Source organism: Podarcis pityusensis, assembly GCF_964106645.2.
Source record: "Podarcis pityusensis genome assembly, chromosome: 9".
Taxonomy (NCBI): domain Eukaryota; kingdom Metazoa; phylum Chordata; class Lepidosauria; order Squamata; family Lacertidae; genus Podarcis; species Podarcis pityusensis.
The window spans coordinates 26469166-26490724 of NC_138034.1; the positions used below are offsets into that span (position 1 = coordinate 26469166).

At 44.0% G+C, this 21559-nt stretch overlaps 1 protein-coding gene across 4 annotated transcripts in view; it reads left to right on the plus strand.

Annotated features, from left to right (window-relative positions):
• The first annotated feature begins 12985 nt into the window (after positions 1 to 12985).
• The window catches only part of ACSL1 (acyl-CoA synthetase long chain family member 1), a 42254-nt gene continuing 33680 nt past the window's right edge, over positions 12986 to 21559 (plus strand). The window contains exon 1 of one of the 4 annotated variants that reach the window (XM_081020517.1): positions 12986 to 13329. The gene's annotated coding sequence lies outside the window, so the exon portion shown is untranslated. Of the gene's footprint in view, positions 13334 to 13441; positions 13697 to 21559 lie in introns of those variants that run through there. The other 3 variants (XM_081020516.1, XM_081020514.1, XM_081020515.1) reach the window with 3 other exon arrangements.

Below are 21559 nucleotides of genomic sequence, written 5' to 3' on the forward strand. Positions count from 1 at the left end.
CCATTCTTAAACCGAGGCACACTTTCCCTAATGAGGCCTCCTGCCACTGGTGCCCTTCCACCTTTCGGATTCCGTTCTTAGACTGAGGTAAAGTTCTCAATCTGGGACACTATTTCCAGTTTTGTGGAGTTCATAAACCGAATGTTCTTAAACAGGACTGTTCTTAAACCGAGGTACCACTGTACTGGGGGTTATCACATAGGTGAGTTGCTAGAGAGCCAGTGTGGTGTAGTGGTTAAAAGCGGTGGACTCGTAATCTGGTGAACCGGGTTCGCGTCCCCGCCCCTCCACATGCAGCTGCTGGGTGACCTTGGGCTAGTCACACTTCCCTGAAGTCTCTAAGCCTCACTCACCTCACAGAGCCTTTGTTGTGGGGGAGGAAGGGAAAGGAGATTGTTAGCCGCTTTGAGATTCCTTAGGGTAGTGATAAAGCAGAATATCAAATCCAAACTCTTCTTCTTGTTGCAACTTCTGGTTGCCCAAGTCATCTGGACTGCAGGATAAGTATTACTCCAGAAACTTAGGACTAACATCACACCTATTCATTTAGTGAGCCTCAGTAAGCAAGAGCTAGAACTGGCACATGGCTCCATCTCTTCTCCAGAGAGATGCAGGAAGGACACAGCTTAATCCTCCTGCTCTGTAGTATTGAGACAACTTGTCTGCCAAACAAGTGTTCTTTCACTGCTGCTGTCCCCATCCGCTATCCTTTAGCAAGGACGTTTGGATGGGGCTTTGCCAATTCAAGTGTTCTCAGGATTGCATTCCTCCCTTACAGATTGGTCCATTAAATATAGCACATGCTCTTGGCATCAAATGTGGGGCAAGGGGAACAACCTGTAAACACTCCTTGCAAATGTTTCTTTAGCAAGTTATTAAGTTATGAGGGGGGACTGGGTCAAATGGACAGAGCAGAGCTTGATGAAGAGAAAACAGGAGAACCATATTTGCAAAGTGCCTCGTTTTATTTCCTGTATTTTCCCTGATCTTCAATACCCAGTGATTTTTGCCTGGCATAGAATTGATCCCAAATCCACCTAATCAGAACAGAACAGAAGCTGGTACAACTTGAAAATGCAACGAAGGAAGATGGCTTGTCTTGTTGATTTTGCTAATTTGCTCTGTGGCTTTGAATTGTTTTACGCACTGTTTAATGTTTGCCTGTTTTCAGCTTGCGGAACTTTTATTGTATTTGCATTGGGGTTTTTTTGTATGCCACCTTAAGAGCCCTCTGGGAAAGTGGCTCATACATTTCAAGCCAGACAGGTCAATCTTGGGCATATATGACTGAAACTGCTTTTATTTATTCAAGAGTAAAGCAAACCACCTGATCATTTTGTTGATCATGCAATATATCTGCTGATTTTACATGTCATGCAGTGCAACCCTGTCTATGTTTACTCAGAAGTATGACTTGCTGTTTTAGTGGTTCTTACTCCCTAGAAAATGTACTCAGGATTGCAGCCATTGAAACTGTGTATACATCATACATTAAAAGCACATAACTTCCCCCTCCCCCCCAAAAAAGCATCATGGGAACTGTGCTTTACCCTTCATAGAGTTACATTTCCCTTTTTAAAAAAAACTACAATTCCCAGGATTATTCCCCCCCCCCCCCCGGAAGTCATGAACTTTAAATGTGTAGTGTGTATGCTGGGTAGCCAATGCAGTGCTGTATAGATCTTTTGTAGGGCTGCCATACATCTGGATTTTCCCAGACATTACTGGAATTTCAAAGGCACAATTGACATCCGGGGGGGGGGGGATTTCCGAAAGTCAGCGCTTTGTCCTGGATCTTAGGCAAGTCAATCGAAAAATCATGTTTATTTGGCAATTTTGTAAAAAAAAATCTCAGCAATTTAGGGGTTTTCCTTAAAAAATCTCCACAACTCTTTCGGGGTGTCCTGGTTTTTTACTTTTTGAAATATGGCAACCCTATCTTTTGGACTACAATTTCCATCATCCTGACCACTGACCATGTTTGCTAGGGCTGATAGGAGTTGTAGTTCAGAATATATGGAGAGCACCACTTTGGCTTGCCTTGCATGTGCTACATTTGCACATTCTCATGTAGGAAAAAGCATATAAACAATCAGCTATGATGACTGCACTTGCATCTGTTTTGCTGCAGCTCTCTAGCAGAAAGGGCTTTACCCAGGTTTTGCACAACTGAATTCGAAGGAAGGGCTGAGAACTGGAATGTGTGCAAGCCTATGCTGGAGCGGCCCCAGCACACAGAAGTCAGTAGTACTTTACCTTGCCTAACCCTGGGAAGGATTAGAAGGCAAACCTGCTAGACTCCAACAAATTGGCAATCCATGTAGCAGCCCCAGATTTAGGGCTGTCTGGGCAGCTCCACCACACAGGGCACTGAGCCAAGGGGGCACATAATAATAATAATAATAATAATAATAATAATAATAATAGAAGAAGAAGATTTTTACAGCTATCTGCTGAGAAGATCCATAAAAAGCAACTGTACCAACATGAATTATTGTGAAAAAAAGAAATATTTAAGGCGGAAGCACCCAATTTTGTCCTCACTCAGGGTGCCATCTTACCAAAGTCTGCCCCTGAATGTTGCTAATCAAATGTGAGTAAAGAAGAGTTCAACAACAGTGTCAGGGTGTTGTGACATCATCAGAGCCTGAAGCTGTAAAAGCCTGTTGAGTAGCTAAACATCCTGTTTATGCTTCTTATTTCATGTACTTCTAGTATTGTATGGCAAGCTGCCATTCTGGCAAATGGGGCAATTACGGAGAAAAGAGGCAGCATTGAGATGGAGAGAGGAAATACATATACCTCCTATAGGCATATTTTGCCTCCTATTAGGGTGCCCTCTAAATAACCAGTCTATGGCCTTCTTAAAATGTGTGCCTATCCAAATAACGAGTGTTTAACATAGTAGAAAAAGGAAGTGACAAATGATGAACAGCTGGTGCAGTTAGTTCATTAACAATACAATCCTATGCATCTCCACTCAGAAGTAAATCCGATTAAGAGTGCAGCTCCATTAAGGGTATGCAAACTCCCATCCATGCAGTTCATGGAATGCCGTGAGGCTGGGTCTTCATCCCCTCAATTGCCAGAGCCAATAGGATAACCCTTTTCTGAAACATACAGGTGACTCCCCACTTACCGGGCTATGTTCCAGTGCCCTGCATGCATAAATGAAAATTGCGTAAGTGAGGAGCACCCTCTAAAAACAACCTTTAAATGCCCTCTCTACCACTCCCTCTCCAACCCAGATCAAAACTACTGTACAAAGAATATCCACAACTGAAATTGAAGCAATGGGGCGAGCTGGAGGACACGTGGAAAAGCAGCTGCTTCTGCTACGCTACTACGCACAGTAGCTGTTAGGTGGGGAGGCTGAGCAGCCTAAACAAAGCCCCTGTGCCTTCAGTCTCTTCTCTGCCCTCACTGAAGTCCTTGTCAGGCTCTGGGGAGGGTCTCCAGCTCTCTCCCTTCATTTCCTGATATGAAACAAATTATTAAATTATTTTCCAGTGCCGCACATATACAAGTTGATTGTGCACAAGTAGAGTGTCATGGGCTTTGAATGCACTCGAACAAAGGACAAAAGGGAGAAACAAGCTAAGAGGAAGGCACACTTGGCAAACCCTCATTGTGATCAACTCCTGCCCGGAAACCTATGTCCTCACTGTGGAAGGATGTGTGGATCCAGAATTGGCCTCCACAGTCACTTACGGACTCACTGTTAAGACCATGGAAGACAGTCCACGAGTGATTGCCAAAGAAGAAGAGAAACCTGTACTCAAAACACTTTTCAGTGATTAAAGTCATCGTACAATCAGATTCTTACAAAATAGATGAGGGCACCTTTAAATCAGGAAGAGATAGTAAGCTGTCATTCTTATTTATATTCATGTATGTATTAACAGTGCTTCTGTTGAGTATCTATTGTACAGTGGTACCTCGGGTTACAGACGCTTCAGGTTACAGACTCCACTAACCCAAAAATAGTACCTCGGGTTAAGAACTTTGCTTCAGGATGAGAACAGAAATTTGCGCGGCGGCAGCGGGAGAACCCCATTAGCTAAAGTGGTACCTCAGGTTAAGAACAGTTTCAGGTTAAGAACAGACCTCCAGAATGAATTAAGTTCTTAACCTGAGGTACCACTGTAGTATTAATTGCCAGTGTGATGTAGTTGCCATAGTAGGACAAGGGAGACCAAATATGAAATGACCACACAGCTATGAAGCTTTCATTGGGTAACCAGATGGGTCAGAGTTACTCTGACCCAGAGTCAGTGACCGAGAGCCAGTGTGGTGTAGTGGTTAAGAGTGGTAGTCTCGTAATCTGGGGAACCAGGTTGGCGTCTCTGCTCCTCCACATGCAGCTGCTGAGTGACTTTGGGCCAGTCACGCTTCTTTGAAGTCTCTCAGCCCCACTCACCTCACAGAGTGTTTGTTGTGGGGGAGGAAGGGAAAGGAGAATGTTAGCCGCTTTGAGACTCCTTAAAGGGAGTGAAAGGCAGGATATCAAATCCAAACTCCTCTTCTTCTTCTTCTTCTCAGCCTAACCTACCTCACAGAGTTGCTATGAGGGCAAGACAGGAAAGGGAACCACTTATATCCCCTTGGTTTGTGCAGACTTAGGAGGAAGTCCCATTGAATATAGCAGTTGTGATACAGCCCAACAGATTACTGTGCTCAAACACCATTAACTGAGCTTTTGAAAAAGGGAACCTTTTGAGAGCTAATGAGCATCAACAAACATCCATTCTTTCTCTTTAGAAACAGCATTTACAAACATTAGGTTGTGCCCAGAATGTTTGCTTTCTTTCTGGTATGTGACTCCTTTTTTCCGAACTCTTTGTGATCAGTATTTCAGAAACTACTTTCCTGTTTGGTTTGGCAAGGATATGTAGGCTTTGAAAAGGTATGTTGTAACTATTCAGGTGAAGGGAGGCCCTAATGTCACCCCGAGGTTAGGAAAAGGGACTCTCTTTGCAGGGATGGACTTTGGTAATATGGCGTCCTGAGCAAGCAGAAAATTTGGTGGCCTCCCCTTCAATATTTCTTATTTTCACAATAATTCCTTTATTATTTTTTATTATTTGTGCCCCCCCCCTCAGCTCAGCACCCTGTGCGGATGAACTGCCTGCACCACCCTAAATACGGTGCTGCTCTTTGTTAGATATTGAGATAGAAAGCATGCTTTTTGGTAATTCTATAAGGGAAATGGCAAAAGGGAGAGAAAAATACAGTCACTTGTGTGGGGCTGAACTACATGTGATGCATGCACCTGCAAGCGACCCAAGTCAGCACGCATAAATAATAAAATTCACATTGCAACTGAAAAGGATAGCCCCACCCAGTGCTTTTCTTCCAGGGGTATGCATACCCATAAACATTTTGTGAATCTTTGTACTTTTGTCCATTTACTGTATTTATTTTTCCTGATTTGAACTATATAAAATGGTGGTTTCCTTCAGTCAAAATGAAAGTACCCTAAACACATTATTTTAGGGGGGGAGGAAGCACTGACCCCACCAATTCAAATACGGTAGGATAGAAGGCTATTAATCAGATCAAGGAAGTAGTTATTTACTGCGACAGCATTAAGTGAAATCCAATGCCATTCTTTTAAAAAACAAAATCAAAACTAAAGGATGTTTAAGTGCACACTTTAAAATGTAATGTATGAATTGATTTTGAGAGGAACTTGATAGCAATCAGGTTGTTTGGCATAGCTGGATTGTTGCAACAGGCTGGGAAACAGGTTGACAGATCTTCTGAATGCAGGGAGAAGCAGTTGAGAGTATGCATAATGCAGATCAGAAGGTATTTCTACAGAGTCAGGGGTGGGACACAAGCAGGGAGTGTTTTACGGTAACGCCTGCAGGAGCGACAAATAGGATGGAGTCTGCAAGTAGCCCACTGGCCTTGCGTTATGCAGGCCTATTTCACGTGTTGCAAAATGAACTCTCATCTCTCTATCCCCACCCCCCTTTTGTGAGCGGTGTTCTCAAGCCAGGCATTTAAATCGGCATTTCCCTGGTGAAGAGGCCTTTCAGCTCACAATTCATTCAGTTTCACTGAATGCAATTTCAACAGGGAACCATGTCCTGCAACTGGCTGCACCTGTCTCAATAGCATTATGTTATATATATTTGGGGTTTGTGGATTTAGGGTTTGAAACAAGTGTATATTAGACAATGAGAGCTTAATGCAGCTTTCTCCAGCCTGCTGCCCTCCAGGTGTTGTTGGGCAATAACATCCCTCATCCATGACCAATGGCCATGCTGACTACAGCTGATGGGAGTTATAATCCATGAACATTTGGTGGGAACTAGGACGCGGGTGGCGCTGTGGGTTAAACCACAGAGCCTAGGGCTTGCCGATCAGAAGGTCGGTGGTTCGAATCCCCGCGACGGGGTGAGCTCCCGTTGCTCGGTCCCAGCTCCTGCCCACCTAGCAGTTCAAAAGCACGTCAAAGTGCAAGTAGATAAACAGGTAACGCTCCGGCGGGAAGGTAAACGGCGTTTCTGTGCACTGCTCTGGTTCGCCAGAAGCAGCTTAGCCACATGACCTGGAAGCTGTACGCCAGCTCCCTCAGCCAATAAAGTGAGATGAGCGCCGCAACCCCAGAGTCGTCCGCTACTGGACCTAATGGTCAGGGGGTCCCTTTACCTTTAGGCTTGGGAAAGGTGGCATCAGAAATTATTATGGCCAGCTTTTGAAAGCCACAGCCATATTAGTCAAAACTCATAGAGAACTTCTCTTGCGCTGCACCCTTCAAGTGTGTTTATGCCTTTCCCCAGATGACTATAACCTGTCTGAGGCTCCTGCTGCAGAAAACTAAGGATCACTTATCCCATTTTGGTTAGATGTATATCCTTCTCCTATGCATCCACCTCAGGAAAAACACATTTTATAAGTGAAGGGACTCTGCACAGTGCTTGATTTGCCAGTCCTTGTGACAATCATAAGTCACTCCTGTTACTAGAGCCGTTCTTCAAGGTTTTCTTTTTCCAATAATAAAAAAGGAACCTATCCATTTTGGTTTGGTTTCTTTTAACACCCTGAACGAATCTCTAATTGGATAAACCCACAAGGCATGCAGAATGGAAAGTCATAGTCTCCCTGAAGCATTAGGGAGCACCAAAGAAGTCAGCGTTGGATCTGCAGACAAGCACATTTATCACTTGTGGAATAAAGGAGAGACAAGCTAACCAGTGGCAGAAATACACACCAACCCAGTGGAAGCTGGCCCATAAGGGCAGGGTGGACGTGCTGCTCTCACCAACCTCAGGCTGCCCTCGGACAGTCTCCACCTGCCTGCTTTCTTCTTACTCCCAGTCTGGAGGGTGATGTTGATTGTCTGCTTCCTCTGTCTATGTTAGGGCTGCCATATGTCTGAGTTTTCTTGGACACGCCTGGAATCAGACTGTCAAAATTGCAACTAGGGCGATTTTTTAAAAAAGAAACATGCTTTTAAAATGCAAAAAAAAAAACCCTAAAAAACTTCACACACACCCCATAAAAAAGGTCAACAACTTTCTCCAGATTTTCACTTTGGTGAGTATGACATCCCTATGTTGCCCTTGTACACTCCAGCAGGGAAGAGGATGGGGACAAAACTATAAACAGGTGGCCTTGCCTCTCATTGGCCCTAACCCCACCTACTGTTGGTCTCCGTGCCTCTCCCATTCCCAATATGCACCAGCCGCCACTGCACTAACCTGTTTGTAGGGATGTTTGTAGGCCGCACCCCAAATTTTCCTATAACTTGAGCCGTTATTCTCAAATAATTTACCTCAAAGCAACTTGATTTCCCTCAGTAGATTATTTCATGTTTGGGGGGGAGGGGCTTTGAGCAGCAATACTTTTGATTCCTTACTTATTTCCAATGTAATATTTATGATGTTCTTGTTAATACTGCATAATATTTTTATGTAATTGTTAATTCATGGTGAGAAGCACTTTAGCTTTTTGTCAGTGAGTACTGGGGAGGACTTTGCAACTTGCAGTAGGAGTCCGTGCTGTGACTGAGGGACTTAACAAGGAAGAGAGTCTGGTAAAGATAATGGTGTAGGATGCACCATTAGGCCCTGGCTGCAGATCCACTTTTAGTGGATCGAACAGATGGGGATGGAACTAGCTGGCAACAAAAAGACTGCTGCTGTTAATGGAACACAGTGGCTAAGGGCCAAAATATGTTAGCTAAACATCTGTGTTTTGAAGTGCAGCAATTTAAATTGTGTTACCCAAACTGTTAGCCCTGGCTGCTCAATCTGGATTGGGAACCTGGGGTGGGGGACTGGGGGAGCTGTATCCCTTTAACCCCTGCTGTGGTCCTGATCCAGATCAGTACCTCCTCCACCATGCCTTCAATTTGGACTGAGGGGTAATAGAAGTCCCATTCGTTTCAACTGAATCTGGGGCTAGGGGGCAGCTTTCACCAACAACAACAACAACAACAACAACAACAATTTATTATTTATACCCTGTCCATCTGGCTGGGCTCTCCCAGCCACTCTGGGCGGCTTCCAAAAAAAAAATTAAAATACTGTAATACATTCTATCTTTGTTCTCCTGCAATTCCCAGCCACATTGACACACACCAGATAGAATATGGTTCTAACAGAAGGGAGGCAAGAGACCTGCTCAAACGATGCAAGGGCTACAGTCCTAAGCGCTGTTACTAAAGGCTCATCTATAATGCTGTTTAATGTGAATTGTAAGCTTCCTGTGCCTCCATTAATTCTCCGTTGTCCATATGATGGTCACCTCTAAATCACTGCCTTCCCATACTTCCTTCTCCCTCAATCCAGATTTTCTCATACCAGGGATACTCCAAAAAAGGAAGAGTATGAGAAAATCTGGATCGAGGGAGTGGGAAGTATGATTTAGAGGATAATGTCAAACAACTGGGGATTAGTGGGGGAACAGGAAGCTTACTATCCACATTAAACAATGGTGTGGATGAGACCCAAGTCCCAAGGAGACTCTCTGTGATTTACATACATGTTGAAGATCGGGCTGTAGATCTCAAAATGTGTGCCCTCAATATTCAATGGCTTCACCATTTCAAGCCTTTCCATGGGGGGCAAGAAGGGGGGCAGCTGCTCCCCTAAATCAGGAAAAATCAATACAAATCAATACAAAGATGAGGTTCTGCTTTCCCTAACAAAAGCCTGTCCCCCCAAGAAAAAATCCTGGCTATGCCCACACAGCCTTTCCATTCTGTTCCTTTTTTGAAGAAGCTCATGCATTCATCAGTATAGCATTGTACATCTTCCTGAATGGGAGGGGCAGGGGTGGAGAGAAACACAGCCTACTCGTTTTCACATCTACCTTTTGAAAGACAAATGAAATGGAGAAGTTTGCAAAGGGAGGCATTCCCACCAGCAGCTCTGTTTCATTCCACAGCACCGTGACTGAGGGCTTGGTGTGGATATTGCAAAGGAATGCATGGAGTTGAGAGGATAAGCTTTAATCCATTTATGGTTTTGGTACATTAGGAATGGTGGGCATTAGCACCTAGAAAGGGCAGAATAGTTCTCTCAGATTTCCGTGTAAATAGGCTCTGGGGAAGGTGAATGACAGAGTAGACTATCCTGTTTTTGGGGTTTTTTTGTAAGGATGAACGGATTAGTTTTAACCCAGAGAAAGGCAATCCTTCCTTGCAGTACTATAAGCCTTTAAGAACAAAATGACTACTTGAAAAAAATTATCTAAGAACAAACAAGTATTACCACACAGGTATTTACATGTTGTTCTGGCATCATTGTACAGAGCACGTGAAATCCAGTTCTTTGAGAATCCACCCAATGGAGATATATTACCAAGGTCATAAATTTCCCATCTAGCTTTCTATCTTCTCTTGCATCAGAGTACCCTGATTCAAATATACAAACAAATTGGGTTAAATAATGCATATGTATAGTAGCAATTATATATAGGCGTGCATCTAATACTCAAAACTATACAATTAAAAAAAAAGAAATAGAAATCATAAATGGACAGGTCTCTCATTTTTGTTTCCTTCTCCTCCTGTTATATCACTCTTCAGAAAATGCTCCAATATCCTTCATTTGTTTCCCTTCCCCCTCCCTTTTTGGCAAATAATTTTAATGTCTCACTCAAAAAAAAGCACCCAAAGGTATATGATGATGGGAACTGGTCCAGGAGTGAAGATGCAGTTAAGCAACCTCATGGGTTATTGTGACATATTTACCAAACATTTCCCCAGATATACAGGAATTGACTTTGATATGCAAAACAGGTTTTTATTTAATCAGATCCACACTGCGTAACTTACCATAACTTTAATATAGTCCTCTATAAGCAACAGTGAACTCTTCTGTCAAACTGTAATTTACAGTGCATAAAAGGGGTATTTAAAAGCACACACAGAACCCTATACAGATGGAGTACTGAAATATTTTGTTCATTACCTTTTGCTCTATCTTCTACATCATGGGTCAGCAACCTTTTTCAGCTGTGGACCGGTCCACCATTCCTCAGACCATGTGGTGGGCCAGACTATATGGGGGGGGGGGAATGAACGAATTCCGATGCCCCACAAATAACCCAGAGATGCATTTTAAATAAAAGGACACATTCTACTCATGTAAAAACACGCTGATTCCTGGACTGTCCGTGGGCCGGTTCGAGAAGGCGATTGGGCTGTATCTGGCTCCCGGGCCTTAGTTTGCCTACCCCTGATCTACATTAATAAGCAGAAAGGTTTTTTTCTTCTGAAATGTTTTCCTGGTCAATCAACAGCAACATACTGGTAGTTCCTTTTCAATTTAAAGAGCAAGTCAGTGAACCCCAAAAAAGAGAAAGCGTATTGATACCAATTCAAAAACATGGCTACGTGAATACACAAAAGTGCATAAATTAAATATATCTGTTTGGGTTATATATAGGTATAACTCTAGTATCAGACTGCAGCAGCTTATAGGTAAGATAACATAAGTTAGTGGCATCAGTAGATATGACACAGCTCATTAAAATATGATGTTGTAGTAGCTGGTGTGCAAGAGCTATGATGACCTTATGTGGAATCAATGCACTTCAGTGCTGGAGTGTTAAGAACATAAAGTTACCTGTACAGATCCCTGCCTTTAAAAATACACACACACACACACACACCACCCTTAATTTTCTGGCCAATGAATGGGGACAGAATATGCTTCCCTTCAGTTTTGCAACCCCAGGACACTCTGTTGGAGCAGAGTGATCTTTCTGGCAGGCAGAGAGGATGGATGCAATGCGAACATTTAGCATTAATAGTTGGATATTGCAACCCCTGGTGTTTGGTTATATTATTGGGGGAGCAATAAAGAATTATGTAAGTTGGAAATTATGACACTAGTCCCTGCTGAGTATGTGTAGCTATGGGCAGGGTCTCAAAGAGAGGGACTAGTACAAAGATCTGGCTAAAGTTACACAAAAGCCTCTCTTTCACAGTGGCAGACATAGACTAGATTTTAAAATCTAGTTGCTATACATAGATGCCACTGGATAAAAATGCTCTCCCGAGACACAAAATGTGAGACAGAGGGGAGAGGTACGAATTATGCCACTTAATAACAGGCTGGTTTAATGGTTTGAAAACAGAATAGCAAAATGATACTTCAAGCATTCCCCCCCCCCCCAATACTGTTTCAATACTGAAAGAATACCTTTCAGTACTGAAAGAATACCTTTTGGGTGTCTCTCCATCAAACTTTTGCTCATGATAGAGACTTGAGTCTGTCTCCTAGTCCTCTCCCTTCTCCAGTTCCTCTGAGAGGAACACAGGCAGCTGCATTAGTTAAGACCATTGGTCCATCTAGTGGAGTATTCAGATGGGACATTCTCTGCCCTACCTGGGGATACATCTTGGCACCTTGTGCAAGTCCCATTCTCACAGGTATTTACCAGAAAGAGGGGGGAGGGATGTAAACTTTGGCAAGCTCTATGAGTTACCTCTGTGGGCAACTAATCATGTTTGTTGTCGTTTAGTCGTGTCTGACTCTTTGTGGCCCCATGGACCAGAGCACACCAGGCACTCCTGTCTTCCACTGCCTCCTGCAGGTTGGTCAAACTCATGCTGGTAGCTTCGAGAACACTGTCCAACCATCTCGTCCTCTGTCGTACCCTTCTCCTTGTGCCCTCCATCTTTCCCAACATCAGGGTCTTTTCCAGGGAGTCTTCCCTTCTCATGAGGTGGCCAAAGTATTGGAGCCTCAGCTTCATGATCTGTCCTTCCAGTGAACACTCAGGGCTGATTTCCTTAAGAATGGGTAGGTTTACTGAGAAGTAATTCAGCGGCAAATGTGCAGTCAAAGAACACTCTCCCCCCACCCCATATAAAAAGGGTGGTAGGTTTGTTTCATTTATTTGAGGGGTAAGCACTGAAGTGATGCTGCTTCCTAGGATTTGTTCTCCCGGGCCACAGATCCCATGGAACTCATGGAGACATGCTTCTGAGTAGACCGTGTAGAACTGCCCTGTTAAGCTGGGTGCTTGAAGGTGTAAGGGGTGTGCGCACGTTTTTGTTTTTGTTTGTTTTGGCTTGCTCTTGCTTCTTAAAGGGCTTAATTTTGATGGATGCTTGGTTCTTCCAGAGAACCTGTTTTTTCCCCTGAGCAGGTCTCATTCCACAGAACATGTGATGCAATAAATCAGTTTCCAGAGGGCAGTTGCGCTGAACTAATCCCTTCCTTACAACAACAACAACAACAAGCGAGGTGGCGCGCTGTGGAGTCTTACGCCGCCTTTTAATTATTAGCCGCTTTATGGCGGCATCAGCTTTCGCGGACCAGACCCTCGATCCTTAATGCGCATCCACAGCTAGGTGGCGCGAGCTGCGGTAGGCGGCGGGCAGGCGAGCGCACGCCGCGGGTCCCTTGAGAATGCGCAGAGCGCAGCCCTTCCGCCCGCGCGCAGTCCCTCCCTCCTCTGCAACTCCGAGTTCCAGGCCAACCCCGAAACACTGGCTCTGCCCCGTGGCGCCCTGTGACTGACTGCGCCCGGCCTTCCTCCTCGTCCTCGTCCTCGTCCTCCCAAATTCCGATTGGCTGTGGGCGCAAAGGAGAGGACGCCGTCTGGTTGACTGGCCAGCCTCCTGAGGGTCCTAGTGCCCCAGCTCTCTTTGCGCTTGCAGGAAAGGCGGGCCCGACGCGACGTAGCCACACGCTCTGCTGCCCCAGCTCCGGCCGGGGGTGTTTCGTTTCGTTTCCTTTTTTTCTTTTTTGCGGGCCGCTTAAATAGGACGGGCCGGGCGCTCCAGCTGCAGAGCGCCTCGTCGTTGTAGCCGTCGCCACAGCCGTCGCCGCTTGGCCAGGGGCGAGACGAAAGCAGGTGGGTGAGTCAGCCCGCCAAGACCGGCGCCTGTCATCCCGCAAGGAGAGGGTTGAGCCCGGCGCGCGGCGGGAGAAGCTTCCGCGGCCCGCGGGGACTTTCCCGCTTCTTCCCCCGCCTAGAGCCGCTTTCCTCGAGGCGGACCTTTCCTTCCCGGCCGCCGCCGCCGCCTCTGTGGCTGCTGCCGGGAAAGGGGGCGGGGAAGAGGGGGTCGCCCTGGCTCGAGAGCCGCACGTCAGGAAGCCGAAGCTTTCCGCAAGGGGCCTCCCCGCCATACGTAGGCCGACTGGAGAGGCGCCGCCGCCGCCGCCGCCGCCGCCGCCGCCACGGTTTGCGGGGACCAGGCGAGCCTTGCCATCGAGCCGAGGTCGGTCGCAGCATCTTCGGGGGGAGGGGAGGCCTTGGCGGGAGGTGGTTTGGGGGAGATGATGTTCCAGGTTGTCTAGAGCTCTGGAGATGGCTGGCACTGGGCACCTCCGCATGCCGCCCCCGGCGAGTCTGAAGGCGCAGATGGACGCAGATTTTCTCATTATGGTGACGGGGGAAGTGGTTTGTCTTTTGGACAAGCGTTTGCTGCATTCCGAGGCACTGAATGGCAGGGCAGGGGAAGGGGAGAGTAATCCATTTTTCTCCACCGCACTTGGAATGTGTGTCATTATTATTATTATTATTATTATTATTATTATTATTTGCCACCACCCTAAAACTAGGAGAGCTTTTGCATATGGGCCTGTAAAAAGGTGCAGCTAGTCAGGTCAACAGTGCTGCCCACTTTACCACTAACTTGCTGTCCCTTGGGCTGGCTTCTTATCACATGATGGAACTTTCCTGGCTTGCTTAAGCACCATCAGGGTTTGGTAGAACAGCTCAGTGTAACGATATTGTTATTTGGAGGTGGGATCTGCCTTACAGCGGTCCTTGGACAGCTGCCCAACCAGTTGGGATAGGCATGAAATGCTTTTAGGTAAAAGTGTCTAATGGTAGCATTGCTGCAGAAATAGTAATTTATTATGGACCAGGCCATTCTGTTCCCATTTAGGATTGCCATATTTCAAAAAGTAAAAACCAGGACACCCCGAAAGTTGTCAAGCTTCTTTTTTTTTTTAGGAAGCCACTGAAATGCTGTGACAAATAGGTGCAGAATATTCAACAGGTTTAGCAATAGAAGTAGGAATCTTCTTCCTTGAGGATAAAAGGCTGTGGCTTCATTTCAATATTTGAACAATGGTGATCAGGCTAACCAGAGCTCATTTGGAAGCATATTCATCATGTTTTACTGTTGGATATGTGTCAGTTTTGGTTGATGGTCAGATTATTGCTGTGGTGGTTTAATGTCCTCTATTTTGGGTGCTTGGATAGCTTCTCACAGGTATGTAGAAAGCAGAAGAGAGGACACTTTGGCGGGTAGAAGAGGGGAAAAGGAGGGAGTATGATAAAGGAATAGGCAGACGTAACCCCTATAGTATCACAAATTTGCCTAAGAGTAAAAGATGGGGTAGATACCTTCTGAGTGGATGTTTGCTTGAGTCATATTGCTTAGTGCAAAGTGGCTCCAAAAGCAGCTTAATGAGACTCTTGCTGGGAGTTTTTTCTAGGTAGCTCTTAACTACACACTAAAAAGGTAGTGATAATCCAAAATATACTATACTTTTAGTAAGGTAAAATTAGTCTTTGATCTCTTAGTGGAATGCTTTTCGAATTAACATTTACTATCATTACTAAGAGTCGTGTTGTGCTAGAGGGCCTTATGCCCCTTGGGTTCCTCGCTTTTAAATGCTCTTATGGTGCCAGAAGTTCTGGTACTGTTTCTACTTGTTTGCTTGCCATAGGACTAGAGTGGTGGCCTTCCAGATGTTGTTGGGCTTCAACTCCTATCAGCCTCAGCCAGCAAGGCAAACAGCCAGGGATGATGGGTGTTGTGATACACTTTCAGTTGAAAGGATAGCCAGCTTAGCCATCACTTACAGCAGAAATAAAACTTTAGAGGCTAACAAATATGTGGTTCCACAAATTTTCATCAGTCACCAAGAATGAAGGACTGTAGTCCCAGAAAGCTCATTCCCTAATAAATTGGTCTTTAACAGTGGCAGAACGTATGCCAGTGTTGCCCGGGGTGGGCGTATGGGACGTGCCCCTGAGGGGGGCGCGTGCCACAGTTCAGAGTTAGGAGAGGGGTGAGGAAGCTGCTGCCCACTCTCTTCTTACTCTCCACTGTCAGGTCAGGCCTGACCCGGGGCCGGAGTTGTGCCAGGCCCAAGCACTGCAGCCTCGGTGCAGCTCCTTCTGGCCAGGATCCGATGAAGGAGCCTACTCTGGGGCCACAGCACACACACACCCTCCCACGCTTCACCTCTGATCCTTAATGTTTGTTTTTGGTTGCTCTGATAAAATCATACTGTGGTCTACTTTACAGGATCGCTGTGAGGATAAAGCAACTATCAAACACTTTGCCAAACTTAAAATGCTATTAAAACAAGTAGAATGGTGCAGAGAATGGTCCAGATGAGAACTCAGTGTGCAGAGCCTATATGTAGTATACTTAGGGTCATGGATAGCACCCTGCCCGTACCCTCCACCCAGGCAAACCTGTCCTAGCAGATAGCCACATACTGCATTTGCTGAGGACCCACATGTAAAGTCTGGTTTTTGTAGGTCTGAATATCCTGATTGTGTTCCCAATGCTTTTCTCTTCTTTGATTTTCAGATAGACTTTTTCCAAGATTCCAAACTTGGTCACCCCTTTCTCAATTCAAAAATTGGGAGTAAGCAGGTGGGAGACACATTTTATTTTGCTTGTTCTTTATTTATCAGTTTTACATTTATATCCATTCCACCTTTCATCCAAGGAACTCAAGGTGGCACTTGCGCACCCACTTTCCCCCATGTTATTCTTGCAACCACCCTGTGAGGTATGTTAGATTGAGAGACTGTGAATGACCCAAGGTCACACAGGAACCTTTGTGCCTGAGTAGGTGACTTTTACCCTGATCTCCCAGGTCTTAGTCCATTTAATATCCTTCTACTTTATTCCACATTCTGGAAAGAATGTGGAACATATAAATGAATAAGCTGGGAAAGGAGAATAATATATTTCCATAGGTTTGGAAACTTATGGGGTCCCTTTTTTAGCAGTCCTGTGTGGATCACCAATTCCAGCCTTCATTTCTAACCAATTCAGACTGCAATCCTGCAAACACCTATCAGGAAGCAAACCCTATGGGATTCTGAGTAACATACAGTTACTGTGGCATGAATCTGCACAAACAATTCTGAACCAAGTTAAGCTGCTTGGTTAGGTGCTCAGTATTTATATAACTGTGGTGTTTGAGCGTCTAGTGTTTCCTTGAAAAGGAGGATAAAAGAGAGGGCCAGAACAGTTAATGGACACGCGGCTTTTTTCTCCCATTAGAGAAGCAACTGTGACAGAAAGGACCTCTTCTGAACCAAAGAAAGACATTTTTCAGTTTAGTTACCCTAGGTCTTTGTAAAACTTCAATGATTTGCAAGGGAGGAGGATGGGGAGAAATCAGTGACCTCCTAGATGCCCTGCCAGGTCCAGTGACCACCAAAATTTTGGTGAAAACCAAAATTATACTAGCTGTTAAATTGTTGTGCTATATAAATGTGCCTGAGGAGACCAAGATTTGCCCATCAAGTACTGTATACTTGTAGCCTTTTTGTAGCAATATAAGTGCTCAAATTTATCCACAGCTAAGTTACAAATAGATTACTTGAGAAAAAAACATTTAAAAGTAGGAATACACTAAAACAAAATGTATCATGAAAATAACAGTGCAATCCCACCCTATTGAATTCCCTATTTAAGACCTGTTGAATTCAATGGAGCTTCTCCCAGGTAAGAGGGTTAGGACTTGTGGCCTTAACTATGTGTTTGTTGCATTAGTATACTGCTTAAGACTGCAGGTAGGGTATAAACCTTCTACATTTAGCAAGCTAACATGCAGAGCAAAAGATCCTAGCTGTGTAACTGGGCACCAGTTGATCTCTTTGTAGAAAATGTGCAGAATGTTAAGATGAGTGGAGTAGCATTTGGGCAGGTAGTTCATTCACAAGTAATGCCTTTTTTGTTACGATGATGTTGACTCTGAAGTACCTATTTCTCAAGGTTATGACATTAATTCTCTAGAAGTCATGTTTGCTTCTGTCTAATGAGGTGTTGTCCAGATGCTGTCTCGAGAGAACATAATTTGCAGCTCAGTAACCTGGAATTCTGAAACACTTGTAGTCACTGTAAAGATACACAAGACTTACTGCCATTTTAAATTGTTGGGAACTATGAAGAAATGAGTTAGGTTGTATCTAGGTTATGAATCTTTAAGAAACTATAACAAGTTAACTTCTGTATTCATCCTCAAACTAGGGTTTAAAGTGCTCTCCAAACCTTGTTTCAACAGCAATGGAGATTATACTTGCTTTCAGGCAAGAAAAAAGAAACCTTGTGACTAAGATCTCTGCTTGGTTATAGATGTTTCTATAGATGTTGCACTTGGTAACAAAACTAGAAAGAAAGAAATCACACAGGGACAACCAGGAGCTCTTCTGAGAACAAGTATATCAATGTTGAACAGCAGACTTTTTGAAGCTCAATGAGGGTTGGGGCATTTGTAGCTTATTAATACAAACCCTCTGCGTAGCGCAAGGGTGTGCTTGCCACACTTTTCTCCTGGCAAAGAAAGAAAAGTGTCGGGAAAGTTACATGGAATACAGAAATCTTTGTTGTTGTTTTTTTGAGAATGATCTCTGCTTCAGAAAGCTAGACTTTGTTTCTTGAAATTGCTTGGGTAGATTATTGAATTCCAGTGATACTATTTTAAGACTATCTGCATGGGTAGCTAGGATGATGCTCAGTGTTTAGCAATGCATTGTCTCATAAGCTCCATTGCTAAGCCTTCATTGAATTTTAGGGCAGTGGATTTTTTTCCTGCTCAAGGCAGAACTTGACCACAGTCAATCCTAACTTTCTTGCTCCATCTTGTGAATGCTGAAACATCTATATATGTTATTTAAATATCACTTAAATTTCCACACATATGAGCTCCACTGTTGCTACCCAAAGGCCTTGGTACCAACTGAAAAAATGCCTGTGTAGACCAAACCATAAATAGCTACTTGAAACTGCTGTTTTGCCAGCCTTCCAGACCATGGACCTGAATGCTTGGCTGCTGCTCTTTGTTGAGTGTTAACTTAAATTGAGTACCACTGGCTGATTCATTAATCACTGTCAAAATAATGTTTCTGATCTGTTTCATTTTCTGTTTCCCTATTGTGCTATTAAGCAATAAATGGATTATTGGGATGTTTTTTTTCTGACTTACATTCTGCAGAAGTAATAGAAAAACTATTTCATTTGCACCGAGAATTGTTTTAGCTAGCTTGATGCCTGTCTTAAGACACACCAATGTCTTAATGTGGCTTAGAACAGATTTCTCAAATATGACCACCTGCATTTGTTTTTAAAAAAGATTAGGAGTTCCAAAGGGAACCAAAACATGAGTAAAAGTTTCCATTTCAATCAGTAGATTCATGTTGATTAAGCATTTCTTAACCCCAAAGATAAGATGGGCTAAATTGGAACTTTAAATGGGGGACTTGCACAGCTTCTAGTAGCCCCATGTAGGTAGAACTGACTCCAGTAACAGAGCAATGCCTCTGATTAAGCAACTCATGCGATTATTTTTCCCCTCAATCAAACAGCAGAGTGGGAGGGAGAGAGGCTATTGGCTCCTGGGTTCTAACGCTATAATGAAGAAGTTGACAGTTGCCCTCGAACGATGTCTGCCTATTGGCAGACAAAAGGAGAACATTCTGCCTTCTGTAAATAGATTATTGTACTTGTTGGTAGAGGAGGAGGAGCTAGGAATGGCTGCATTCAGCCAACTTGGCTGACTTCCACAAAGCTGAGTTCAGCTGGAAAGACCACATCTTGGCTGATTCAGTATTTTCCTTATTCATGTGTCAAGGAGCTTTTGGCTGGCTTGAAGCTTAGCATTTATTAACTGAGCATGTTATAAGACAAGGACAGAAACCTGCATGCACAGCTCCCTCACTGAGCACTCTCTTCTAAAGCTAAACATTTTTGGTGGCATTTGACTAATTTGTACTCGGAGGAGACCTATTGAGATCAGTGAACATAAGTTAGTCATAACTGACTAGGTCAGATAGCACCCTTTACTGTCTAAGTAATGACCGTATTATATTTAAAGGGAGAGTTGAATTCTACCATATACACAAGATGCTAGTCCTGTCCCACATATAAAGTGTGTGTTACCTGGATGTAATATCTAGGATATTGTCCTTATTCTCAATGGACTTCAATATTACATATGCCTGCAAAAATGTTTTACTTCCTTAGCTCTTGGGTGTAGAACTGAAGTATAATCCCGTTTGCTATATATCAAGTACTGTATATTAAAATGTTAATACAACATACTAAACTATGTACCCTTGACTGGTTAATTCTACAACATGAGGCCGCTGAAGATCATCCCCAAGTAGAAACTATAAACCTGGGAGTGTAATTCAGCATGGACTCACGCTGCTTCAGTCTAATCTAGAGTTCACTGTTAATACAGATATCACAGAAGCTCTTTGGATACTGGCTTATCCACGGCAAGTTGGACTTTGTTTTTTCTGACTGAAGTGCTATTAAATCTTATTGGCTCCTAAACTTGACACAACAGGAGCATAATTTAAATGTAAAAAGGTTTCCCAATAATTTCATAATACGCTTAACCTTAAGTCTGAAATAGGAATTGCTAATTTCAGTGAGCTATACTTCCAAATGGAGTGTAGGCTAAGGAGAATATTTCTCAAAATATAGGAAGTATATAACACCTCATTGCTTATCTTAATTTTCTCTTGCCATGTCTAGTATCCTTAGATGACCTATCTCTGCATAAGGTACATCTAGCTTTTTGGCATGGCTTTTACAGGCACTAAATAAGTTGACTGTATTTAATCTCTTTTTAAAAAGTCACATTGCTCTTTATCATATGGTCTTAAGTGTTATTTTCATGGCAAATTGGCAAGCGTGTTCTGTTGCACACCAACTCCCACATACGAAAAGGTGGGGCGAAAACAAAATCAGCAGCAGTACCAGTTGAACTAGGGCTTACTTTTAATGAGGAATGTAGACACAGTTCAGGAAACAAGTTGGTGTAGATTTTTGGCATGTTGCATGTACAAAAGGGTGCAAGTCGAAGGATATGATGGCTTTGGCTTGATTTGAAGGCTTTGAAAAAAGACCTTGCACCCAAAATATCAAAGAGCTTGGTGAATTGGGGGGGGGGGGTAAATTGACTGTGGTAAGTCTTTACAGCATGTATAAGAATAACTTGACATTCATGTAGTGATCAAAGCATATTTTGTTTCTGTAAACCTTCCCAACTATGATGCAAGCTAGACTGGTTTTCTTGCCATATTGCAGAGGGCAGCGATGAGACTTCGAGTATACTGGCTTGATATTTATTTATTTATTAGAGAAGAGAAGAGCCTGGGAGGCTTCAGCTGGTAGCATCCTGCCTTACAGCTTGTGCTTCTTAACTCCTGCACTATGCAAACCGTCTTGGCCTTCTGAGGCTTTCAAATTAATCTGCTCATTTTGCTGACACTATTATTGCTAGGCCAGCCTTTGAACTAAGGGGAAAAGGCATTATAGACTGGAGAGGTAGGTGGAGGCAGAGTCTGAAAGGCACAGCAAGCAGATGACCTTAAGTCGTACACATCACTTTGGACCCTGCTCCCATCAGATCAATAAATTGTTCCAGAGAAGCTCAGGTTAATCAGAAGTTTCCCAGCACCTTCTTATGGAGAACATTGGTGGCAAATGAGCTTTTCTGAAAGACTGTGCACCACTATTGATCTTCTGATCTACAGTCATACCTCATGTTACGTTTGCTTCAGGTTGTGCGTTTTCAGGTTGCGTCCCGCGGTGACACGGAAGTACCGGAAAGGGTTACTTCCGGGTTTCGCCGCTCACACAGATGTGCAAAATGACATCACGCACATGCGCAGAAGCGGTGAATCACGACCTGTGCGCGCAGATGCGGGTTGCGTTCTTTACAGGTTGCGAACGGGGCTCCAGAACGGATCCCGTTCGCAACCAGAGGTACCACTTTACTGAACAGCTGCAGAAGAGTGTGAGGTGTGTTCTAGGCTGTGCTAGGCTGAGTAGGTCTAGTCAGCCACCGCTTGAACACTTGGAATATGC